This window comes from Bombina bombina, chromosome 4 (genome assembly GCF_027579735.1).
Source record: "Bombina bombina isolate aBomBom1 chromosome 4, aBomBom1.pri, whole genome shotgun sequence".
Taxonomy (NCBI): domain Eukaryota; kingdom Metazoa; phylum Chordata; class Amphibia; order Anura; family Bombinatoridae; genus Bombina; species Bombina bombina.
Window position 1 is genome coordinate 295,938,395 of NC_069502.1, and position 20,942 is coordinate 295,959,336.

At 34.5% G+C, this 20,942-nt stretch overlaps 1 protein-coding gene across 2 annotated transcripts in view; it reads left to right on the top strand.

The window, feature by feature from the left end:
• PLOD2 (procollagen-lysine,2-oxoglutarate 5-dioxygenase 2) overlaps positions 1-20,942 on the top strand; it is a 161,431-nt gene that overhangs the window by 55,476 nt on the left and 85,013 nt on the right. The window lies entirely within an intron of this gene.

Here is a 20,942-nt window from a genome sequence, read left to right on the forward strand (position 1 = left end):
AAATAGAGCTATCATCTCCAGTGCATATTCAATATTCCACTGTCACTGCCCTGGTGGATGGTTCCGTGTAATTTGAAGGAGGACACATCTTTTACACAGACTTCCGCACCCTAGTATGGGGAACAGCATTGCAAAATTAAGCTAATGGTCAGTTAACAATTCTATATTGCCAATAATTGTGCTGGAACTCAGGTGAACTGATCAATGCTTGAAACACTTTCAAGATCATTTGCACAGTACATAAGCATAGATTTTGAAATGCAAGCAATCAATATGATGACTTGATTAATCAAATCTAGACAATTGTCAATCACTTTCCTTTCTTTGCAATGTATGCAGTAGATGCTTTCACCATAAACTGGGGTTTTGTATTTCCTCTATTCCCGTTCATCCCTTAGCTGCTATTAACAGCATAATGCTGAAGTGGTGCTGATTTTGTCTTATTTAATAAAATGACCCTGTTCCCTCTTCTGATTGGCTGTAGATGAACCCTGAACTCTTTCTGTATATAGAACAACTGATAAAAGGTCTGTTCTTTCAGTCACATATACAAACCCTAAATCTGACACCTTTTCAACTTAACTGTGCAGTTGTAAAGAAGACTGGACTTTCCATTGCTAGACACATTTTTTAAATATATGTATCTTAAAAGGACATAATACTCATATGCTAAATCACTTGAAAGTGATGCAGCATAACTGTCTAAAACTCAATAAAAGACTTAAAGACCCTGATACCCAAATGTTAAAGCACTTGAAAGTGATGCAGCATAGCCGTAAAATGCTGACATAAAAATATCTCTGATGAAGCGCATGTGCCCATGCACGAAACACGTCAGATAATAGGAACTTTCTTGTCCTACTGTTATCAGTCTAAATAAACCTACCTTTGCACTGGGACCTGTCTCCGATACTTGTCTTTTTTCCTTTGCCGACATAAAAATATTGCCTGAACATCTCTATGTAAAAAGGGAAGATATTTTACCTTACAATTTTGTCAGCTCACCAGAGTAAGTGCTATGGGAACAGTTCACTTCAGCTGCTGTTCAGCTGCAAGTTGGAACCCCCCCCAAACAACAATAGCCAATCAGCATCAGCATTGCTGATGTCATGCATTGCTTTGCTATGATCTCATGAGATTTAACTAAAATTTCATGAGATTTCATAGTAAACTTCCTTAAACTGAATAGGAAAATATCATGACTGTGCCTGCACATGCCAGGTGCACACTTCCTTGCAAGTCCTGGGGCTAGCATTCTGATTGGCTGCTTAAAGTCTCTTTACAGTGGGGTGTAATTACTTAGGACATTTTGAGGTAAATATTTTCATTGTTTTACATAGAGATGTTCAGGTGATATTTTCTAGTCAGCTTTTTACAGATATGCTCCATTACTTTCAAGTGTTTCAACATTTGGGTATCATGTCATTTTAAAGGGACAGTCAACACCAGAATTTCTGTTGTTTAAAAAAAATAGATAATCCCTTTATTACCCCTTTCCCAGTTTTGCATAACCAACACAGTTATGATAACACACTTTTTACCTCTGTGATTACCTTGTATCAAAGCCTCTGCAACTTGCCCCCTTATTTCAGTTCTTTTGACAGACTTGCATTTTAGCCAATCAGTGCTCACTCCAGGGTAACTTCACGTGCATGAGTTCAATGTTATCTATATGAAACACATGAACTAACGCCCTCTAGTGGGGAAAAACTGTCAAAATGCTTTCAGATTAGAGGCGGTCTTCAAGGTCTAAGAAATTAGCATATGAACCTCCTAGGTTTAGCTTTCAACTAAGAATACCAAGAGAACAAAGCAAAATTGGTGACAAAAGTAAATTGGAAAGTTTTGGAAATCTGAATCATGATTTTTTTTTTTATTTGACTGTCCCTTTAAGTCTTTTATTAAGTTTTAGATATATTGTCTCTATCGATTGATGCAGACGCATGAAAATTATTTAAAGTGTAATGCTGTACATAATGTACATGATTTTATTCACATGATAAATTTATGTAAGGACTCAGTGGTAGTGCTCTAGAAGTCAAGTTCCCTGCTTTATCAGTCATTACTAGCATTATATGGGCTCATAAACTCAATGTGTTCAATTTGGACATATATGTAAACACATGAACTAACGCCCTCTAGTGGGGAAAAACTGTCAAAATGCTTTCAGATTAGAGGCGGTCTTCAAGGTCTAAGAATCTAGCATATGAACCTCCTAGGTTTAGCTTTCAACTAAGAATACGAATAGAACAAAGCAAAATTGGTGACAAAAGTAAATTGGAAAGTTTTGGAAATCTGAATCATTAATTTTTTTTTTACTTGACTGTCCCTTTAAGTCTTTTATTAAGTTTTAGATATATTGTCTCTATCGATTGATGCAGACGCATGAAAATTATTTTAATTGTAATGCTGTACATAATATACATGATTTTATTTTCAAGATAAATTCATGTAAGGACTCAGTGGTAGTGCTCTAGAAGTCAAGTTCCCTGCTTTATCAGTCATTACTAGCATTATATGGGCTCATAAACTCAATGTGTTCAATTTGGACATATATGTAACACTATAGGATTTACTTTTGGTACCAGAAACATTTTCATTCCTTCCAAGGATTTACGCTTTGGATGTATATTTATGTACTTCTCGGTGGGTCAAAAGACTGAAGTGGACAGGCTACTCGTTATTCTTGGGGGGACCATGCAAAATATATATACCAGCAAAGTGTATAATTTGTATGTGGATTTTTTAATTTTTTTTTCAAGAAATGAGGACACCTGTTCCTAACGGGGCTTTAGAATCAAGGGCAGTTCATTCTTTGGCACATAAAACTGACAGGAATTTGTGTAGAGTTCTCCTAACACATAAAATGTCTGTACTTCTGTTGAAGCCAAGTTTGTAAGAAAAGTTATGCAATCTGTATTTGCTTTAAAAGAAAGTATATTTTATTTAACATGATTTTAACTTTTTTTTTTAAACTGTGTTGGTATGTCTCTGTTGGTGGGTGCTAATAGGGTGAGGCCAGCTATGAGTACGGCATAACTCCGAAACACATAAGCTAGCGGTTCCCTTGAAGATATGGGCACTCTTGTTTGTTTGCTGCATGTTTTAACAAATTAAATAAATGTCAAGTTTTATTTTTTACCACCTGATGCGCCTCTGAAATTTCTTTCTGATGCTAATAGGGTGAGCTAATATACATAGACATGAAACCATTCTTTCTGTAATTTCCATATTTTTTCTCACTTCCCTAAGTAGCACGTACAAATCTTACCGCAATTGCGTTACTGCTCTTTAACTAAAAAAATATGTGGAATTATGGGATTTTGATTAATTGAGAAGCCAACCATAACCTTTGTTCATCGGTATATTAAGAATAAAGGTCATCTTTGTGAGATAGCATGTGCTTTTGATATTTATCTAATTAGATATTACTGTAAGCAAAATGTGAGAGTACACAAAAAGATCTAGAGTTTCTAAAATGACATGGCATATCCACCATTGTTGCATTATGTTCCACTTGAGGCTTATTTTGATATTAGACATGAAGTTGATAACTTACGTAGATTATTTGGTTTGATCTATAGAGCTGTTCATAATAACCCTTCTGTCTGTTTGCTTATTTACATTCCTTAAATATTTCACTATTATGATAAGCGATAACCTGTTAACATAAATAAGTGAATCATTTAGTAGAGTGAGGGGTGAAATAGTTTAGTTAGAGCAAATAAATATCTTACCTGTACATGCCTGTATGTTATGTAGGAAAAGAGCTTCACTAGTTTACACATACCTCTTACTATTTAAAAATATGATAATGTAAAAGCTCATTTTTGGCAGACAAAATACTTTAGCTTCCAGTTGGTGCCCTGTTTTTTTTCTATATGAATATATTTTCTTTAATCTGTGGATGCCAAACTGGTGGTATGCACCTTCCTAAGGTGCAACCTAATGCGTTTTATTGACTTTAAGTTATCTTATTCTGAAGAATTTTACTTTTTACTAAACTGCAGTCCATACATAAAAATGTAAAAAACAAAAACAAACAGTGTATAGAGGGCCACATACTTCTTTTGTTTGTAAAATGTTAAAAGTTTCTTTCCATTCATCTCTATTATTGAGTACCCAGTCTGTTTCCTAGTTAGATATGAAGGCCAATTTGTTTCCAGATGTTGATGCAGATTTAATTCCTGGCTTTATATGAGAGATTTCATCTCATAGTTTGTTGGCGTGTGAGCTCTGTTTTGAACATATTTAATGAAGTGATTTTAAGCCTTAATGATCCGTGTATAATAAACTTTGTTGTTGTTGGGTTTTTTTTAGGAGGGTGCTCTGAACAGGTTATGATTTTCACAGAATAAATTGTTTGAATCTAAATAACTTTCTGCTCTCTAAAGTCCTTTGCTGCATTAGACTGACAGGCAATCAATATTCTAGTACAAAAATGTTACATTTACTAATACGATTTTGTAGTTTGTTGAAGATATTGTTTATTATATTAAATAAAAATGTATCCAATGGATTATTAAAGGGACATGAAACCCAAATGTTTTCTTTTACGATTCAAATAAAACATGCAATTTTATACAACTGTCAAATGTACTTCTATTAGCTAATCTGTTTAATTCTCTTGGTATCCTCTGTTAAAGGAGCAGCAATGCACTACTTGGAGCTAGCTGAAAGCCAATGACAAGAGGCATATATGTGCAGCCACCAATAAGCAACTTCTTAGCCTACCTAGGTATTCTTTTCAACAAGGGATACAAAGAGAAAAAAACAAATTAGCTAACATAAATAAAATTCAGAGTAATTTAAAATCACATGCTGTATCTGAATCATGAAAGAATAAATTAGGGTTTCATGTCCCTTTAAGGACGGGATCAATGAATGGTGGAATTGAGCGTTCCATAAACTTTTATACAGAACATATGTAAAAATTAAGTGTTGATTTACGTTTATACTTCCATAAACTTTTATACAGAACATATGTAAAAATTAAGTGTTGATTTACGTTTATTATTTTGAATGTAACGTTCATTTGAAAGCGAAAATTTTGGCAAAATTTACTTTAATTTAAAACAAATACATGTGGCCAACTTTAATTTTAAACAAATGTATGAAAACATCCTTTCCTCATGCCCACAAAACCAAAGGGAGACTGTTATTCTAGCATCCAGAAGTGGTATAGGGTTCAGCTAAATGTTTTTGGATTGTCATTTAAGAAATGACTTTAGATTACTTACTAGCAGTCTATTATATTTGGTCACCCTATTCAATTAATTGTCTTTAAAAGATCTTTCAGAAACAGATGTCATTTATATAATAGACACATGTAAATTAAATGCATGTGAAACAAATGTTTGGATTAAAGAAAATCTAAACATTTCTGTTCTCGTGGGAGTTCCTTTTTGCTTCACTGGAAAATCTTCTCACATTTCCACACACCAATCTATCATGTATCACTTCTTTGGGGGGGAAAAATAGCACATATATTTTGTTGAAGGAATCATGAGATGTTTATGTTAGGGATTCAGTGTATGAAGACAAAAGCAATGTGATTCTGAGGAATTCAATCTGGATCAGGGAGAGGGCAGATTGCAGACTAGTCAGAAGGATTTTGTAGGAGTTTACCTCACAAAACTAGGACATGCATATTTTAATATTTAACATAAAATTGCAATTTTTTTTATTTTTTTGTGTAATTGTATGCCTATGAAATACAAAGATTAAGATAAATCAAAGAAATGATTCAAGACATCTCTGCCTTCTTTAATTTAAATGACTACAGATTTTTTTTTTTTACTTTTTTTAAATAAAGAGTTCTATAGAGCATACTTTCAGGAATTTGAGTCTATTTCTTTTTACGCCATATATATATAAAGAGAAATGTGCTATTATTATCATTTGTTTGTAGAGTGAAAATATGATCTTAGGTGCAAAAAACTTAGCCCTTGAGTTACCAACGGTTGTAAATCAGATTGCATGACAGTGAGTTACAGGACAGCTGGGAAAAATAACATTATTTGTTAAGGTGCAAACGGTTATGAGCTTAGTTGCACAATGACCACCAAACAAGGCTAGGATTCCTGCACAATGAGTTTTATTTTATTTTTTAAGTCCCTTTAAAGATACATTAAAAGTGCCTTTTGGTTATTAGTAAAAACACAATCTATGTTTTTTATTGGCTGCAAGAGATTTGTAATATTTCAGACATCACGCTTTTTAGAACATAGCCATTTGTCATGTACTACATAAGCATTTGAAGATCACATACCTGCATGAAAGCATAATATAGCATGTTACATCCTATTTTATATTGTAAAATCTGTATATGATTTGTGCCATTGTTAGATGTGATGGACAGCGATTTTTTCCCCTCATCTGCTGTTACTTTTTTGTCAGGTGAAACAGAAGCACGGAGTAAGAAGGTTATTTGGCTATAGATTTGAGACAGAATCTCATCACAGCTTTAATGAAATTTAATAACATACTTCACTGTCTAGAAATGTTAACATGATTTCCGTATACTGCTTGGCATACCAAGTGCACAGTATCATTACAGTACATTGTTTTTATGCCTCTTGGGGCATATTTTTATTTGGTTGTAAAAAATATTGTTCAAGGTTACATAATTACATAAGAGTTTTAGTTGTTATGATTTAAACTCGTACTTGTATTTTTTGTTCAAATAAAACTTAAGCACATAGTGTATCTTATGATAAACTATTGAACCTGGAGAAATAATTTTGAACAGTGTATCAAAAGTTAGCAGATAAACATAGGGACTATCATGCAAGTTGTCAACACTGTATCTCACTAGCAAAAAATATGATGACACAGTTTTAAAAAATCAACAACTTTTTTTATTTACTCACAGGGTAGTGAACAAATTTGAGCAACTCTGTTAACTGAAGCAGATATAAGTTAGTATAAAACTCATGGCAATAGTTCATAGGCAAGATATTTACCAAACCTACTTAACCTATTTATACTTATATAACCAGAAACATGTATACACTGGGTTAACACAAGGACAGAAATGATCTATTAGCATAGAAGAGAATCACTTTGTGTAATGTAGATTAGGAGAGGTGGGGAGAACTTGGGGCAGGTTAATTAGAACTTTAGTGCTGTATTGTGGATCTGGTGTCTTAGGGTGGACATCCTTGATTTAACACCTCAGGGTGTTTGTAACAAATATTTACACTTTATAGTGGATTTCACAAGTTAAAAGGACACTGAACTTAATTTTTTTCTATCGTGATTCAGGTAGAGCATGGCATTTTAAGCAACTTTCTAATTTACTTCTATTATCAAATTCTTTTCATTCTCTTGGTATCTTTATTTGAAATGCAAGAATGTAAGTTTAGATGCCGGCCCATTTTTGGTGAACACACTGTGTTGTTTACCAATAAACAAGTGTTTTCCATGGTTCTGAACCAAAAAAATAGCTTAGATGCCTTCTTTTTCAAATAAAGGAAGAAAGCAAGAGAACGAAGAAAAATTGATAATAGAGTAAAATAGAAAGTTGTTTAAAATTGCATTCTCTATCTGAATCACAAAAGAAAAACACTGGGTTCAGTGTCCTTTTAATATAGATGATTCTGCAAGTAAATAGGTGGAGTCTTTCTTAATAATAATTCAGTTATTATAGGCATTGATGAGAATTGAACCTCCTCATAGGAACCTCTTCAATACTCTTGCTCCTCCTTGGGATCTGCCTTTGGTTTTGAATGTCTTCACTTTTCCAGATTTTTTGTCTAAAAGATATAAATAGGCATTATGGCTTATGATTAGTTGGGTGACTCTACTGTGAAAAAAAAAGAAAAGTGAAACGGCTAGATTTAGAGTTCGGCGGTAAAAGGGCTGTTAACGCTCCGCGGGTTTTTTTCTGGCCGCACCATAAATTTAACTCTGGTATCGAGAGTTCAAACAAATGCTGCGTTAGGCTCCAAAAAAGGAGCGTAGAGCATTTTTACCGCAAATACAACTCTCGATACCAGAGTTGCTTACGGACGCGGCCGGCCTCAAAAACGTGCTCGTGCACGATTCTCCCATAGGAAACAATGGGGCTGTTTGAGCTGAAAAAAAACCTAACACCTGCAAAAAAGCAGCGTTCAGCTCCTAACGCAGCCCCATTGTTTCCTATGGGGAAACACTTCCTACGTCTGCACCTAACACTCTAACATGTACCCCGAGTCTAAACACCCCTAGCCTTACACTTATTAACCCCTAATCTGCCGCCCCCCGCTATCGCTGACCCCTGCATTACACTTTTAACCCCTAATCTGCCGCTCCGTAAACCGCCGCCACCTACGTTATCCCTATGTACCCCTAATCTGCTGCCCCTAACATCGCCGACCCCTATGTTATATTTATTAACCCCTAATCTGCCCCCCACAACGTCGCCGACACCTACCTACACTTATTAACCCCTAATCTGCCGACCGGACCTGAGCGCTACTATAATAAAGTTATTAACCCCTAATCCGCCTCACTAACCCTATCATAAATAGTATTAACCCCTAATCTGCCCTCCCTAACATCGCCGACACCTACCTTCAATTATTAACCCCTAATCTGCCGACCGGAGCTCACCGCTATTCTAATAAATGTATTAACCCCTAAAGCTAAGTCTAACCCTAACACTAACACCCCCCTAAGTTAAATATAATTTTTATCTAACGAAATAAATTAACTCTTATTAAATAAATGATTCCTATTTAAAGCTAAATACTTACCTGTAAAATAAATCCTAATATAGCTACAATATAAATTACATTTATATTATAGCTATTTTAGGATTAATATTTATTTTACAGGTAACTTTGTATTTATTTTAACCAGGTACAATAGCTATTAAATAGTTAAGAACTATTTAATAGTTACCTAGTTAAAATAATTACAAATTTACCTGTAAAATAAATCCTAACCTAAGTTATAATTAAACCTAACACTACCCTATCAATAAAATAATTAAATAAACTACCTACAATTACCTACAATTAACCTAACACTACACTATCAATAAATTAATTAAACACAATTGCTACAAATAAATACAATTAAATAAACTATCTAAAGTACAAAAAATAAAAAAGAACTAAGTTACAGAAAATAAAAAAATATTTACAAACATAAGAAAAATATTACAACAATTTTAAACTAATTACACCTACTCTAAGCCCCCTAATAAAATAACAAAGACCCCCAAAATAAAAAATTCCCTACCCTATTCTAAAATACAAAAATTACAAGCTCTTTTACCTTACCAGCCCTGAACAGGGCCCTTTGCGGGGCATGCCCCAAGAATTTCAGCTCTTTTGCCTGTAAAAAAAAACATACAATACCCCCCCCCCCAACATTACAACCCACCACCCACATACCCCTAATCTAACCCAAACCCCCCTTAAATAAACCTAACACTAAGCCCCTGATGATCTTCCTACCTTGTCTTCACCATGCCAGGTTCACCGATCCGTCCTGGCTCCAAGATCTTCATCCAACCCAAGCGGGGGTTGGCGATCCATAATCCGGTGCTCCAAAGTCTTCCTCCTATCCGGCAAGAAGAGGACATCCGGACCGGCAAACATCTTCTCCAAGCGGCATCTTCTATGTTCTTCCATCCGATGACGACCGGCTCCATCTTGAAGACCTCCAGCGCGGATCCATCCTCTTCTTCCGACGACTAGACGACGAATGACGGTTCCTTTAAGGGACGTCATCCAAGATGGCGTCCCTCGAATTCCGATTGGCTGATAGGATTCTATCAGCCAATCGGAATTAAGGTAGGAATTTTCTGATTGGCTGATGGAATCAGCCAATCAGAATCAAGTTCAATCCGATTGGCTGATCCAATCAGCCAATCAGATTGAGCTCGCATTGTATTGGCTGATCGGAACAGCCAATAGAATGCGAGCTCAATCTGATTGGCTGATTGGATCAGCCAATCGGATTGAACTTGATTCTGATTGGCTGATTCCATCAGCCAATCAGAAAATTCCTACCTTAATTCCGATTGGCTGATAGAATCCTATCAGCCAATCGGAATTCGAGGGACGCCATCTTGGATGACGTCCCTTAAAGGAACCGTCATTCGTCGTCTAGTCGTCGGAAGAAGAGGATGGATCCGCGCTGGAGGTCTTCAAGATGGAGCCGGTCGTCATCGGATGGAAGAACATAGAAGATGCCGCTTGGAGAAGATGTTTGCCGGTCCGGATGTCCTCTTCTTGCCGGATAGGAGGAAGACTTTGGAGCACCGGATTATGGATCGCCAACCCCCGCTTGGGTTGGATGAAGATCTTGGAGCCAGGACGGATCGGTGAACCTGGCATGGTGAAGACAAGGTAGGAAGATCATCAGGGGCTTAGTGTTAGGTTTATTTAAGGGGGGTTTGGGTTAGATTAGGGGTATGTGGGTGGTGGGTTGTAATGTTGGGGGGGGGGGGTATTGTTTGTTTTCTTTTACAGGCAAAAGAGCTGAAATTCTTGGGGCATGCCCCGCAAAGGGCCCTGTTCAGGGCTGGTAAGGTAAAAGAGCTTGTAACTTTTTAAATTTAGAATAGGGTAGGGAATTTTTTATTTTGGGGGTCTTTGTTATTTTATTAGGGGGCTTAGAGTAGGTGTAATTAGTTTAAAATTGTTGTAATATTTTTCTTATGTTTGTAAATATTTTTTTATTTTCTGTAACTTAGTTCTTTTTTATTTTTTGTACTTTAGATAGTTTATTTAATTGTATTTATTTGTAGCAATTGTGTTTAATTAATTTATTGATAGTGTAGTGTTAGGTTAATTGTAGGTAATTGTAGGTAGTTTATTTAATTATTTTATTGATAGGGTAGTGTTAGGTTTAATTATATCTTAGGTTAGGATTTATTTTACAGGTAAATTTGTAATTATTTTAACTAGGTAACTATTAAATAGTTCTTAACTATTTAATAGCTATTGTACCTGGTTAAAATAAATACAAAGTTGCCTGTAAAATAAATATTAATCCTAAAATAGCTATAATATAAATGTAATTTATATTGTAGCTATATTAGGATTTATTTTACAGGTAAGTATTTAGCTTTAAATAGGAATCATTTATTTAATAAGAGTTAATTTATTTCGTTAGATAAAAATTATATTTAACTTAGGGGGGTGTTAGTGTTAGGGTTAGACTTAGCTTTAGGGGTTAATACATTTATTAGAATAGCGGTGAGCTCCGGTCGGCAGATTAGGGGTTAATAATTGAAGGTAGGTGTCGGCGATGTTAGGGAGGGCAGATTAGGGGTTAATACTATTTATGATAGGGTTAGTGAGGCGGATTAGGGGTTAATAACTTTATTATAGTAGCGCTCAGGTCCGCTCGGCAGATTAGGGGTTAATAAGTGTAGGTAGGTGTCGGCGACGTTGTGGGGGGCAGATTAGGGGTTAATAAATATAACATAGGGGTCGGCGATGTTAGGGGCAGAAGATTAGGGGTACATAGGGATAACGTAGGTGGCGGCGATTTGCGGGCGGAAGATTAGGGGTTAATTATTTTAAGTAGCTTGCGGCGACGTTGTGGGGGGCAAGTTAGGGGTTAATAAATATAATATAGGGGTCGGCGGGGTTAGGGGCAGCAGATTAGGGGTACATAAGTATAACGTAGGTGGCGGTCGGCAGATTAGGGGTTAAAAATTTTAATCGAGTGGCGGCGATGTGGGGGGACCTCGGTTTAGGGGTACATAGGTAGTTTATGGGTGTTAGTGTAGTTTAGGGTACAGTAGTTAAGAGCTTTATGAACCGGCGTTAGCCAGAAAGCTCTTAACTCCTGCTTTTTTCAGGCGGCTGGAATCTTGTCGTTAGAGCTCTAACGCTCACTGCAGAAACGACTCTAAATACCGGCGTTAGAAAGATCCCATTGAAAAGATAGGCTACGCAAATGGCGTAGGGGGATCTGCGGTATGGAAAAGTCGCGGCTGAAAAGTGAGCGTTAGACCCTTTAATCACTGACTCCAAATACCAGCGGGCGGCCAAAACCAGCGTTAGGAGCCTCTAACGCTGGTTTTGACGGCTACCGCCGAACTCTAAATCTAGGCCAAAGTTAGGGCTGGCCAGTATTAGTTGTGCATCAAAATATAAACAAGTTTTAAATATTTATAGGAGTAATGTATTTAAAAAATTAAGAATTAAGTCAATGCTTTAAATATATTTTAAAGCTGTTTTGTTGTCCAATTTCCTTTTGAAAGGGTCATTAAACACAAAAAAATGCAAGAGGAAATTATGTATTCAAAGCAAACTTTAGCCTGAGAATAATATGCAGATGTAGTTTTAAAACATCTTAGTTGCATAAATATTGAAGATATGTGTAAAGTTTTAATCTCTATAAAGTAATGTGTTTTCTGATATTTAAACTTAACACTTCCCTTTAAAAAAAAAAAACCCAAAGCAAAATAAAACATTTTTTTAATCTAATCTCTTCTGTTGAGGTCTAGGCGAAATTATTATTATTTATTATTATCGGTTATTTGTAGAGTGCCAACAGATGAAATGTCAGGTTATTTGCTCCCTACAAGACGGGGATAATGTGTAATGGCATTTCCCCCAACAATTTAGAATAAACACATAAACTAGCACTATTGATAATCATAAAACTGCACTGAATAAAATATTTTGCATGTGCCCCCAACGTAAAATTAGTATAAACCATAAATTATTGGCAAACGTTCAATTAATAACAATAGTGAACTAATAATATATTTATAGGAAAATCCAATCAGCAATCATAAATCAATAATAATGGCAAATCATTGGATGGCAAGCTTATAGTACACTAGACTAATGCAACAATGAGAATACAATTAGCAAACATATTTACTAATAAAACACAATATATAAATAACGATCATTCTCATATATAGAGGAATCAATTGCAATAATTGTATAAAATATAAAAAATAAAACAATAAATGTATATGTCAAAATGAAGTAGTTTAGAGACAAGAAAATATGTTTAGAAATAAATCATTGACTTAGTAGAAATGTTACTTTTATACTATGTGTAATGCATTCATAAATGTACTAAGGAACATTTCTTTAATATAAAACAATTATAAAACAATCTGCAATATGAAATTTGGATAATAATTATATACTTTAGTAACACAAAAAAAATTGATAATTTTTTTATTATTGGTCTCTGGGGCCCTTAGAAACGGATGTACAATTATTTAAAATCATTATTATAAATGAGTTCTCCCAAATAATGAGGAATAAAGATACATATATTTATCCATATTAAATTGCAATACGTGTTAAAGGGACACTGTACCCAAAAAATTTCTTTCGTGATTCAGATTGAGCAGGAAATTTTAAGCAACTTTCTAATTTACTCCTATTATCAAATTTTCTTCATTCTCTTGGTATCTTTATTTGAAATGCAAGAATGTAAGTTTAGATGCCGGCACATGTTTGGTGAACAACCTGGGTTGTCCTTGCTGATTGGTGGATAAATTCATCCACCAATAAAAAAGTGCTATCCAGAGTACTGAAACCAAAAAAAAGCTTAGATGCCTTCTTTTTCAAATAATGATAGCAAGAGAACGAAGAAAAATTGATAATAGGAGTATATTAGAAAGTTGCTTAAAATTGCATGCTCTTTTTGAATTACAAAAGAAAAAATTGGGGTACAGTGTCCCTTTAAGTAATGTATTAATTAGAAGAAGTCTGTACATCTTGGGACATGTTAATCTCTGGCAGGCTAGAAAAATATATAATGTGTATGTACATATATATATATATATATATATATATATATATATATATATATATATATATATACACACACACACACACAGTAGAACCCCCATATCCGGGGATTCAGTTTCTGTGGTTTAAAGTTATCTGTGGTTTACAGCGGCCCAACAATATTAAATGGAAAATACATGACTCATCTATCTTTGTCCTCGGTACCCACACTGGCCCACTTTACTGGCATCCAGTTAGCCTCTAGCTTTTTCACTGTCCACATTTGTTGCAACATTTTTGCAGTGTTAATGTGTAAACAACCCTTCATATAGCTTATTAATGGCCCCAAAGTGCAAAAGTAGTGATGTTGGCAGTTCTTGAAAGTCTAAGAGAAGCCTAAGATGTATGGTATATAGGTTTCACTACTATCCATGGTTTTGGGTTTCTGCGGTAGGTCTTGGAACGTATAACCATGGATACGGTGGGACTACTTTATATATAAACATACATAAATAGACGCACTGAATTTTAAAGGGACAGTCAAGGCCAAAAAAAACTTTTATTTTTCAAATAGGGCATGTAATTTTAAACAACTTTCCAATTTACTTTTATCAACAATTTTGCTTTGTTCTCTTGGTATTCTAGTTGAAAGCTAAACCTAGAAAGGCTCATATGATAATTTCTAAGCCCTTGAAGGCCGCCTCTAATCACATGCTTTGTATTTGCTTTTCACAACAGGGGAGAGTAGTTCAGGTAAACCATATAGATAGAATTGTGATCACGCCCGTGGGTTGTGGCAGACACTGCACTAATTGGCTAAAATGTCAATAGATAATAACTAAAAGTCATGTGATTAGGGGCAGTCAGGAGATGCTTAGATACAAGCTAGTCACAGCAGTAAAAAGTGTATTAATATAACTGTGTTGGTTTTGCAAAACTGGGGAATGGGTAATAAAGGGATTATCTATCTTTTTAAACAACAAAAATTCTGGTGTTGACTGTCCCTTTAAGAACACCTACATTTTTACAGTTTGTATTCCAATATATGCAGTTTAATTTCTCTATGTACTTTGAAGCGTAGAAAAATGCACAACTGGAGATGAAATAAATAATAGAATTATTTTAACAAAATTTAATTTAATTTTTTAACTCACCAAAGTAGCCACCTGTTGCAGGTATAAAAGCTGAACACACCTGGGGCATTCTTTATACAACTGAATTCAAATATTCTTCAGACACTGTTGCAGAAGCTCCAACACATGTGTTGTACGTGTAGGTTGTTTTGCTTTCACCCTTCTGTTCATTCCATCCCAAACCAGCCCAGTGGGTTTTAAATCTGTACACTTTGCTTGGCCATTCTATGATGTTAAGCCTACTGTCTTTTTCTTTTCTTCTTTAGTAGCTGTGACATAGCCTGGAGTTATGTTTTGGGCCATTATTTTCTTGTAGGATGAACCCCTAACCCACTAGGGTTTAGATTACAAGTGACGTGCTAACAGCAATCAAAGTAAAATTTTAATGCAGCTGGGTTAGCCGATGAATGCTAACTACAGGACCTTGGAGCGCGCTGTTAAAAACCCCAAAAACCTAACACTTAATGATTGCGCGCTAACTTGATACCGCATTAGACCAACTGTGTTAAAGCCGAAGGTAGCTATGAATATTTAAAATGTTGTATTTATTTTAAAAATAAATAAATATATGTATATATATATATATATATATATATATATATATATATATATATATATTTATATATAAAAATATATACAGGTATATACATAAATATATATATATATATATATATATATATATATATATATATATATATATATATATATATATATATACATACATATTAAATGAAAAAGACATTGTTTTTCTATTTGAAGAACATTGTAATTTAAAATATTTATATTTAAAGCACATTAAAACTGAATAAAAATGATATTGCATGTTTCAAGGTAATTGACTGCAAAGGGCTCAAAAGTATATACTGTATTTGTGTATGTAATTGTATATATGTGTATTTATGTGTTTATGTGTATATGTATGTATGTGTGCACTACATATTTACACATATAATTTACACGCATATATAAATATACTTACATATCTATCTATCTATCTATATATATATATATACATATATATATATATATATATATATATATATATATATATCCATAAACCATATCTATTTTAACCCTAATAAAACCTTTTTATTAATATTTAAATTATATTTATTTTTATTAATGTGTGTAATAATTTTTTGTTAATATGTATTTGTTGTGTTCTATGCCACTTTTTTTAACCCTTACAGTTTACTACAGGTCTCAAATTGTAATACCAGCGCAAATTAGCGAGGTTGATGTATCCATTGGAAGTATAGGCTGCGCACGAGCGAAATCAGGGATGCTAATAATTCTCTGGTTTGCACACTTTACTATGGACTTGCAATATCTATGCGGCGCACTAATAGTAGCGCGGTCAAGCGAAACTGGTTATGGTATGTGCTTTAATTAGCAGACTTCTTGTAATCTAGCCCTAGGTATATAACAGAGGGTATTTCATGGTGCTACTAAATACTGCATCTTTTTGGTTCAGGGTTTCATTTACTCTGTGCAAATCACTAACTATGGATTCAGCCAAAGAGCCCAGACCACCATGATTTCTCCTCCATGTTTGACAGTTGGTGTCACGCAATGAGAAATCCTCTTTTTACCTATTCAACGCTTTACAAAACACCTGTGTGATGAACCAATGATTTTGATTTATCTGTCTATAAGACCTTCTATCAATTGTAGTAGTCCATTAGCAATGCTTCATGTCCCAAGCAAGTTTCTTTTTCTTATTTTGCCCTCTTAGGAATGGTTTTCTTTTTGCCACTGTGAAACATGCAGCTTGAGATCTTCTGTTAACCCTTTAAGGACACAGCTTTCAGTTTGCTCAATTGTTTTATGACGGAAAAATTCTGTCATATGTCCTTAAGAGGTTAATAGCTGAAAGTGATTGTTAAGCTGTACTTGAAGCTTTTGTCATGTAAACCATCTATTATTAAGGTATTGGGTCTGCTTACCTTTGTAACATGTCTTTTTCCCCCCCATTTTAATAAAACTAGAAACAGTTAGGTGGCATTTCACACTTCATTGATTTTGTGTTGTCTATTGGTCATTTCATAGCAATGTATATTTTTGATTGTAATTGTAATATACTCTTTGAACAAATAATAGCAAATAATGCAGAATTAATAAAACATTCAGAATTAATATGAGTCTTCTGTTGTCTGAACATTTTAAGACTAAGTACACTCAGCAGGATGGAAATACACAGAATCTGGTTTATATCTGCTAAGATTTGCAGTGTTGCCTTTAGAAGACCCGATTGTGTAAACATTATTACTTTCTAGTCTCTTGTTTGTTTTTAGCTAGCAGTAACTCAGAAAAATGAAATTCATGAAAAAAAAAATGGTGTGATCACTCACATATATCTATAACAATGGTGTGTAAAATAATACAACCAGCAAATAGGATAATTATTTGTAAACTCTAGGGGAAAATGTAGGGGTAAATTTTGATAAAAAGAAACCATGAAACTAAAGTTGTAGCATCTAATTCCTGCAATACGTTATTTTTGTTATTTTGAATCTGTCCATGGAGAAGTGAATTTAGTCTGGAAAAAAGTACTTAAAGGTACATGAAACCCAAATTATTTCTTTCATGATTCAGATAGAGAATACATTTTTAAACAACTTTCTAATTTCTATTATCTAACCTGTTTCATTATTTTGGTATCATTTGTTGAAGGAGCAGCATTGCACTAATGGTTTCTAACTGAACACATGGATGAGCCAATGACAATCAATATATATATATATATATATATATATATATATATATATATATATATATATATATATATATATATATATATATATATATATATGCAGCCACCAATCAACAGCTAGAACATAGGTTCTCTGCTGCTCCTGAGCTTGCCTAGATAAACCTTTCAGCAAAGAATAACAAGAGAAGGAAGCAAATTAAATAATAGAAGTAAACTGGAAAGTTGATTAAAATTGTATTCTCTATCTGAATCATGAAAGAAAAATGTTGGGTTTCATGTCCCTTTAATGCTGCAGCACATTATTTTAAAGGACCAATAAATACAATAGATTTGCGTAATCAACAAATGCTTGATACAAAGACAATGCAATAGCACTTAGGGGTCGATTTATGAAGTAGCGGATGCTGCATTCAACCCACTCCGCTTCAGGTCCACCTGAAACGGAAGTTAAGAAGCAGCAGTCGCAAGACCACTGCTCCTTAACTCGTCCGCCACCTCTGAGGCGGTGGACCACAATTAGCTCAATTGGATGCAATTGGGTTGATTGACACCCCCTGCTAGCGGCCGATTGGCCTCAAATGTGCAGGGGGCGGCATTGCACAAGCATTTCACTAGAAATGTTTGTGAAATGATAAATCCTGAAAGCGTATACTGTCTACATTTATTGATGTGCGGCGGACATAATCCGCTACACTGGATAGTAGAAGTTTTCTTTTGACAGTTTTCAAAGTTATGTCTATTTCCACTCCTTCTGTATCATGTGACAGTCATTAGCTAATCACAAATGCATATACTTATGTTCAGCACATGCTCAGTAGGATCTGGTGACTCAAAACGTGTAAATATAAAAAACTGTGCACATTTTGTTAATGGAACTAAATTGGAAAGTTGTTTAAAACTGCATGCTTTATCTGAATCATGAAAGTTTTTAATTTTGACTTTAGTGTCCCTTTAAAGGGAGGGTAAACACTATTAAAGGGACAGTCTAGTCCCAAATAAACTTTCATGATTCAGATACGTAATTTTAAACAATTTCCAATTTACTTTTAGCACCAATTTTGCTTTGTTCTCTTGGTATTCTTAGTTGAAAGCTAAACCTAGGAGGTTCATATGCTAATTTCTAAGCCCTTAAAGGCCGCCTCTTCTCTCAGGGCATTTTGACAGTTTTTCACCACTAGAGGGTGTTAGTTCATGTGTGTCATATAGATAACACTGTGCTCACGCAATCTACCCCAGCTGTTTACATTACATTGTCAAAATATTAAGTTCAAATTGTAACAAAGATTACTAAATGTAAGTACTTGTTTTCTGTTGTAAAATGAGCCTTGTGGCTTTGGGGAGTGGACTAAATAGGAGAGTTCCTTGGGCGTGTCTGCATTTCTCTCACAGGTCTTATTGAATTCTCTAAGCATGTAATACCTACAGGCTCCACTGTTTTAGTCTTGTCATCTACAGAAGTTTCCTCGTACTATGATCTGTAGTATAGAATTACTTTGATACCTCTATGTGAGATGCTTCAAGTTTTAGTATGTAAGATGTAGTATAAAATATTTTGTAGGCAATCTGATATGTAAGACTATAAACCCTCCTATTTATGAAAATAATTTGCTTAAAGATACAGTACATGCAGAAGTTAACTAACAAGCAGGTCCCTATACACTGTTATGTTGTCTTATTGCGGTTTTGAAATGATATTGTCATGCTACATATGCACTCTTTACCTTAAAGATACATGAAACACATTTTTCTTTCATGATTTAGACAGAATATGTGATTTAAACAATGTTCAAATTTACTTCTATTATCTAATTGGTTTAATTATTTTGGTATTCTTAGTTGTAAAGCATACCTAGGTAGGATCAAGAGCATTACAAGGAGCTAGCTGCAGATTATTGACTGCACAAAATACCTCTTTTCATTGGTTCACCAGATGTGTTTAGCTAGCTCCCAGTAGTGCATTGCTGCTCCTTCAACAAAGGATACCAAGAGAAAGAAGCACATTTGATAATAGAAGTACTTTGAAAAGTTGTTTAAATTCCCATGCTGTGTTTGAATCATGTTATAATTTTTTTGGCTTTCATGTCCCTTTAAAAATGGTGGTTTTGTGTGCATCATTATCACCCTCATCACTTTTTTAAAAGGGAAACACATTTTTTCTTTAATCTTAAACATGTAACCTCTCTTCTTGTGTATCTCAAATGCTTTAGTACTTGCATAGGAAGAACAGCAACACTGCCACTTGTAGAAAGCCAATTTATTGAGCACCATTCCATGATTTTCATGCACTGCTTTTTAAGACAGACTTCCTTTTATGCCATAGCACAGTGCTATGGCATAAAGGGAATTCTGTCTTAAAAAGCAGGCTTAAAGTAAAAAGGTGAGTCATTGTGAACCTCATTTGCATATCTTACCCAGATTCCTTTGCTGCATTGGAAACAGTGTAGTCAGAGAGTTTCTGGGTTTAAAGCAAGTCTTCTGACTTGTTTAGATTTGTAAATGGTTTACACAATGAGTTATTTTCTCTATATTTAGGGTTTGAATAGAAACAAATTGATGGGATGTCATCCGTGGCCAAAACTAAAATATATTTGTAATATGCTCAATATGTCAATGCTCGTGGGTATCTATGTCTATATTTGTAGGTGAATCGGAAGAGTATAGCGTACGATATATAATGCCTAAAATATGACAAAATCAATGCAAACTCAGCTTCCGCATTCTCATGTGATAATTTAAAACATTATCCCCCGAATAGTCTGAGCCCACTGAGGAGGATAACACTTTACTCTGAACCTTTGATAAATATTGAGATAAGACCAGACATAATCCGCCATCTCGGCCGCCGACGGCGGGTCTGACTTATGTGTACTACTTATACTCAAAACCAAAATGTTACTGTTATGGAGAGGGAGAACAGAATGTAGATGGGCTGTTTCCATTTTTATCAAGGGTTTATCTGAGAATAGTTAGTAAGGGGTCCCCCACATAGCAAACAGAACAAGGTAGACATAAGTACACCAGCTATATCGGCAATGACTTCAAAAAAATAGGTGCTGTATGCGGTATAGAATTAGTAGAGAAGGGACTATGGGGATATCTGAAGAGAATACTCTACATGAACATAGTTAATCAGTACCTAAAGCATAAAATATTCACATTAAGCGTTTCACATAGCCTTAAACTAGGGTGAGTATAATTCAAACATATATATACACTTTTGCAAACCATTACTAACAGAACAAATAGGGAATAGAAGGCATGTGTTAAGGAGTCTCAGTTTTTAGTTAGATTAGAGAGGCTATCTCAGGAGTAAACATTTAACGATGAAAAAGTCTCCTATGGGCAATATGAAATGGTGTGAATTAGCATTAGTATTTCTGTTAAGAG